We start from the raw sequence: 7,497 nt of genomic DNA on the forward strand, positions 1-7,497 counted from the left end.
TACGATATATCATATTTACGTGTAAATGATTAATAGAATATTATTGAAAGTGAAAACGGTGTTACAAGATGATTGTATGCATTCAATTTTATCACAATGAATTGAGTTAACTGCAAATGAAGCTTTTGCAGACTTGTAACAAACAATTTTAAGCCTTCATTAATTTTGCGTTGATTTTTAGAGTTGAGGTAGAACGCTAAAATGATACTTAATTTGCTTTGCAAAATGTAATATTTTACAATGTTTAAACCTACTTCCTATAGTATAATATAAATCATATGATCTTTATAAAGCGATTTCAAAAACGATCCGTCCAACTTTTAATGCTTTGTAACATGTAGGTTCAACTCATCCTTGACTGTTTTTCTTTGCCTATCGGGTAACTAAAACACATAAATGTATGAAACTTATTTCTAAAGGGAATGGTAGCATACTTGGGGGAAGATATCAGTGAGTGGAATTCATTGCATTTTATTACGGTTGGCAGATAATAGAACTTTTAGTTCTTTAAAACTTTACTTCATCATGTTCATAAAATAAAGTATTTATACCTGTCTGCCTTTTCCGAATAAACAATAACACACTTTCAAGAGTAGAATATGTCATTAATTACAATAAATAGTAAATGACAGTAAACAAACACAATCTAGGGTTGTTAAAGTTATATACATGTAATAATACAGACAATGTATTATCACAACCTGAGAACAATAGGTGTGTAATCTGCATGTAACATATTATGCTGGCATATAAAATGAAGCTCAAATCATTTGGCAAAGTTAGGAAAAATCTGGAAAAAGGGGGCGTTAAAAGTTCGAAACACTCACTTCCACAACAAAACGATCTTGATTTGTTTGATGTTTATTTATACCTAGAGAGTATAGTATTTAATGATCCTAGTCTCCAATGTTGGTGTTATTTTTTAAATAATACAATAATGGACCTTGTTAAATTGATTGAGCTGATGAAATTCAGCTTACAATCTTACATAAATCGTGAATCGGTTGCAGAAGTACATATAATCATAGAATATATAGACACATTGACAAATATAAAACAGCTTAACCACAGATTTTTTTGGGGGAAAATGAGTAGGTTCGTCGCAAAACCTCTGTACGAACGTTTAAGCCACATTCACTATATGGTAATAAAAATTCCACTCATCTCTTATGTTCTAAATATATCTCATCTATAGGTACAAATATATGTAGGTGTATTTGTTTTGCCCGAGAAGCTTTCTGTTATCCTTGGCAAGTCAGGGTCAGTGCTAGTGGATAAATGCAATTATACTGCTTGCACCACGATATAGACCATACAAAGTTTGTTATGCCTCTGAAAACAATTGTTATGATTTTAATTATACATTTGTTTTGACTATTTAAATATCACTATGCTAAGTCACACTCTATTTTGACCAATACTTTTAGAGAGAAGTAAGCGTTGTTTTGTTGTTTTCTTTTTGTTATTTTTGTTATTTTTTTTATTTTGGGTTTTGGGTATGGGGTACCACCAAGACCTGGGAAGCTAGTCCCAGTCTCATTTTGAACACATATATATCAACTAACATTTTCAGAGTATTTTCAGAGCAAATACGGTCATCCATATAAATAATCCAAACGTCTAAAACCCCGAAAATGTTTGTAAACAAGAGACATTGGACATACTTTGGTTACTTTTCTCATATAATTTAAAGGTAAAGTAATAAATGTAATTATTCTTATTAAAATCAATGGCAATGCCTGCATTTAATTAAGATTTTTTGACAATAAGTATACCTTTGTTTTGATTCTTTTGACACAATACAATCAAGATTTAAAACAAAACTGTGCTGATAATGTTGATATCAGAAGAATGATTAAAACTTTATATGTTACTATTTTTGTTGTTGAAAAATATTATTCAGTATCCAATAATTACCTCCCTCTACAATACATATGAAACATTTGTAGTCAAAATGGGGTCAACTAGTGTTGCATTGACAAATAGAAAGAGTGTTTTTTTTATTTGTTTCCTATGTCGGTTAAAACGATGCCTATTATTCGTTTTTTTACAATCTGAAAGGGGAAATCTGAATAAACAAATTTGAAGATATCACCACAACAATAAATTTAATTTACAACTAGACTTTGACCCGTGCGTGCACGGGTTGACATTGCATATCGGACATTTACGAAATAGGTACATCGACACACCTTATTACTCACATTTACATACATGTAACACGGCTATTAGCCTACAATAATGCTATAATAATTTCACTACACTCTCCTTAGTTCAATAATGCTATATTAATTTCACTACACTTTCGTTAGTTTGAATAATCTAACTGTGTCTCGGGAAAGGCCCTCGCCACAGTTAGAATGCCTCCCTCATACCCGTAATGCAGCAGAAAATTGCAGAATCGCTCCAGAACGATTTTGGAGAAAGTTAATGAAGTTGCCTTGAAAATGATAGTCGAATTCATCACAATAAACCTTTATGAAACAGCAAATACCTTTCAATTATAAATTTTAATCCATAGAATGGAAGAATTCAACACCTTTTCACCAACGTACACGTATTTTCTTTGTAAAACTGGGTCTGTAGGACATTGTTCATTTTTACGAGAAAACATATTCTATCTTAACTCTCCTAATTAATATAATGTATTTTTTTTGGCATGTAATCAATTTTTTTTTCATCACGAAGACAAAAGTAAGTACTTAGTTGAAATGTATATTTGTTATTTTATACTTTCTCTCATGAGAAATCATTAATATATATAAACAGAATATATAGCAAAAGTCCAATGAAAATTTACCCGTATTTGTATTATCATTTCAGAGTTTATTCATGAAGATGTGATATTCAGGAAACATACACTAAAGATTCCCTTAGCGTGAATGTATTGCGCAAGCGCAAGATTGTAAAATCCAAAAAATCCAGTTGATTTCCGGGATTTTTTGAGGATTTCTGTTGGTTATTAATTAGCGAAGCTTAACTGAGAAAAAATAAAAACAAATTGGTAATCTTCAAGTACCAATGATGTTTAAAATATATAAAACAGAAGACTGTATTCTTTCGATTTCTCGGTATCAGAGACCCAAAAATTCGAGTCTATTATTTTAATATTAGTAGTATAGATATTCGAAAGCAAATAGGAGTTTAAGAATAAGAAAGTTAATAATATGCACATCCAGTATAACAATAAATATCATGATGATGGTTTAATTAATGTAAACACAATCTAGAAACAAAGAGTAAGGAATTAAAATGGTTAATAAGTGAGACAATGTTCAAATTATATATGTGCTGAGTTTTATTTTGGTTAACCAATATGAACAACTGTTCATCCTTTAGAAGAGTCTCATTATAGTCCAGTCATTCTAGCCAAAATTTGACCAAACCTCAAACTAATTGCAACAGAATGTTCTTCTAGTTTTCCAAGCTGGTTTAGGTGAACTGTTGAACATAAAAAAAACCGAGAATGTTTGGATGAAGGGAAATTGTTAATTGTGAAAACCTTGATTTTTGGTGAAAAATCTCTGAAAACTGGTAATTTGCCGTGACTCAAATAAACAAAAATAGCAACTTGCATAATTTTTAATGAAGTCAATAGATATTATTACAGTAATGATTTATTTAAACGTTGATGAACTGCAAAGATCTGGAAATTGAAAAGAACTATATATGATAAGAGTTAAATTTGGCCCCCATAATTCACCATTTTTAAAGTGTTTCGGTTACAATAAAATGTTATGTTATAATTTAGAAGAGTTCATATAAAATATATTTTTCACATATTTGTTTGATTTATTTGCACTCACTGGCAGTATATGACGTCAGAAGTGACGCTATTTCAAAAATTCAATCAAAATCAGTCGAAATTGACATTTTTCTCATCTTTTTATGAATGGGAAATATAGAGCGCATGCTTGAACCAGGACAAATTTTTTGTCACTTATTAGTCTTGGCTAGATACAGCTCTGATTAAAATATTTTGTTGGTTGAAGCATGCGCTCCATGTTTCCTGAAAGAAAAACTTCTTGAAAACAAGCTTTTTTATGCTAAAATGCAAAAATGGCGGGAAACAGCTGTCTTTACAATGCCATATTTCTTAATTGTGGGCACTTGAATCAAAATGAACATTTAGTTAAAACATCACATATATATCTGTACAAAGAAAACAAAGAATTACAGTAAAATAATGATATTCCTTTTAGGGGGCCATTTTAGGCCCATACCATATATAGTCCTTTTGGGTGAAAACCTTGGATTTTGATGAAAAATCGCCGAAAACTGGAAATTTGCCGTGACTAAAAAACAAAAATGGCAACGGACTAAATTTTTAATTAAGTCAATAGATCTTATAACAATGATAAAAAAAATTAAACTATGATGATTTTTGAAGTATAGAAAGTGATAATTTATGTTTTCTTAATAAAAATTAAATTATATTATGAGTCTTCAAATTAATTTTATAAATATGTTAAGTGTTTAGATGGATCAAATAATGACCAATTCGTAAATTCAATAGATCTTATAACAACAATAAAAAACGATTGACCGGTATGATACTTTTTTTTAAACCAAAATATTTACTTTATATGATAACAAAACCATGGAATTGTTTTACCGAAACCCCTTTATTATGCTTATTATGTTTTGCGTATTCTACATAAATCTTTAGAAGTTGATTGTCACTTAATCGTCCATGTCAACTGTTTTGCTCGAATTTGTACAACCAGTTCCTTTACATTCGCCACAAGCTACTGAACATCCAAGTCCGTTTTTTCTACAAGTACATCTTTTAGTGTCACAGTTTGTCTTACAATTGCATCGAATAATGTTCAGCAATTTAGAGGGAGCTGCGTCCATTGTACACTTAACTGGAACAAGGTTTCCATTAGCGACTTTCCAACCCCATTCACACGGATTTAGATTGTCCTTGTTCATCCACATTTTCATTTGAAGATAGGCCCTCTGGCTATGAAATGAAGCCGCATTTGATGTTGGCGGCAAAGCATGAATTTGAACGCATGTTTTGTTTGTCAATACTCTTGCAGCAAACTTCCTGTAGCGAAGAACATTCAGTCCTTCATATGGAGCACCATTATATAAAGAGGAAATAATGTTTTCACCAGCAGAAATAACATCATCCTTTGCGTTAGCATTGCATAGTAACTGTGCCTGAGTCTTGAGAAAGTCATGTTCTCCAAATTTCTTTAGGGTCGCTGCCTTACTGACACCGAACATTCTTGAAGTTGTGTCACAACCACTGATAGCATGAATTAAAGGTACACAGCCAATTGTGCCTCACGTGAAATTCACGTGAAATGAGCTTCACGTGAATTTCACGTTAAGCTTCACGTGAAATTCACGTGAAATTAACGTGAATTTCACGTGAGGCACAATTGCCTGTTATAACAGTGTACATAGCTCCTCACCAAGCAGCAATTTGTTCTTCAAAATATCCCATATTTTAATATGTGTGTTTACTTTTGACACATTGCCGGATTTGAATATCAGCGAATTTGATGTAACGTCCGCATGATGAAGGAGTAGTACCAAAAGATCAGTGTCCTCTCCAAGCAAAACAGTAAGTTTTGTTTTCGCCGATTCGATGGCAGTAAGGGCTATCAATACATCAGCATCGGCACCTGCGTGTTTTGTTTTGATTCCCTTTTCTACCATCTTTGCACTCAAGAGATTAATAAAGTTTTGCTTATTCTCAATGTTTTCTAGAAACATTTCTTTTTTAGATTTGAAAGAATTTCTTTCTGTGAATGAAACTTTTGTGCCTATGATTCCTTTGGTGCGCCGCTGGTGAGTGGCATCTTTAGTATCTGGACCCGAAGCATATCCATCAAATACAACTATAGCTTTACTGTATTTCCGTTTTGACAAATTTCACCGAAAGAAAGTCCGCTTTGCCAGTGTATACGATGGAGAAGAGAGCTGCCATCAATAACATACTGAGTTTCGTCGTTTTCGCTCATTTCAAATGCGCAACAATCGCCCTTTCCCCAAATAGCATCTGCAAGACTAGACTTTTGTGCTGTTCGCATGAAACCATTTGGATCAAACATTGAGCTGGGATGACTAGGTGAATATTTCGGACTGATCTTCATATATGCCATTTGATGCAGCAAGAAAGCGCTGGAAGAGAAGCTGTGAATCAACAATAATGACATCATCATCAACTTTGATAGCCGATTTTGCACTTAAGATAGTGGCCTGTTCTTTCCTTTTAAATGAAAATTCATCAATTTTTTTCCGTCCATGGACTTCAGTATTTTAATGCCTAATTCCTTTGAATTATCAACATTTTTCCATGAATTAAATTTGGTTAGATTGTAACCTTTTTGGCACTATCGGCGTTCCATAGTTTTTTTTCCCGTCAGCAACTCCTGGCAATAAGAATAAAATTCCCTTTTTACGAGACTATTTAATGTATGTAATGTCAAAAAAGGTCACGTGACACAGGACGTATGACGGTGCTTATATCGGCTCTGTGTTTTTGACATTTTCTAAAGGATTTATTGTGTATTTTGATAACTCCTTTGGATGTTCCTTTGGATGCATAACTGTGAGTGAAACTTTGGTGTTTTTTTCAGTTAAATAATATTTTTGAAAGCCAAAAATAACTGAATTGAAAAACTTTTGTGTGAGCATCGCTCATACCTGTATTAACTGTATTATACTGGTTACTTACACGGGCTGCCGACCCTAGATACGCTAGGTACGCTCAGTGACCAGTGACTATCTAACGGTACTATGGATCTCATTAAACCGGGTTATCTGAGAGACAGGGAGATCCAATGTGGGTCTACCCGTATCTCCGACTTAAATCTATCTATGTCTGTAACCAAAAGCATCAGTGATCTCACTTGCGTACAAAAAGATAGAGACTTGTGGAGGATATATGTAAAATCTAAAGAAAGCAGATAAAAAATTCTACCAGAAGGAATTGATATAAGAAACACAAATGTCAAAGTTTATGATACAAATCCTTACTCAGCCGGTCTTAATGACCCATCTGATAACGTCATCAAAATTACAGTCAAAGGTGTACCATTGTCCGTCGATGACAATGGTGTTCTTAACATGCTAAAAAACTTCAATGTGTCATTCACTAGTGACATCAAATATGAGAAAATCCGCCATCCGGTAACCAGGAAGATGACGAGCATCCTTAACGGTAATCTGTTCATTTACGTGAAAGCGTTAGACGAGGGCGTCTTCCTTCCACGTACATCCACCTGCGCCGGTCTGCGCTGCTCCATCTATCACCATGGTCAACCCTCTACAAAACATAACCCCCGTTGCACCAACTGCTGGGAGGATACACACTTTACTAGAGATTGTCCTAACAATAAAAGATGCAAAGTTTGCAAACATGAGGGTCATCTACCAGGCGACGAATCGTGTGAATTCCACGTTGAATCTGAAAACTATGTGCTTCCCTTCGCCGGGCGTGATAATTGTCTTTCCAATTTCTACCCCTGTGAGTTGAAC

At 33.5% G+C, this 7,497-nt stretch overlaps 1 pseudogene; it reads right to left on the bottom strand.

Moving 5' to 3' along the window:
• Positions 1-4,420: 4,420 nt before the first annotated feature.
• On the bottom strand, positions 4,421-7,031 carry LOC136271932 (uncharacterized; annotated as a pseudogene).
• Positions 7,032-7,497: the final 466 nt, after the last annotated feature.

This window comes from Magallana gigas, chromosome 9 (genome assembly GCF_963853765.1).
Source record: "Magallana gigas chromosome 9, xbMagGiga1.1, whole genome shotgun sequence".
Lineage (NCBI taxonomy): Eukaryota > Metazoa > Mollusca > Bivalvia > Ostreida > Ostreidae > Magallana > Magallana gigas.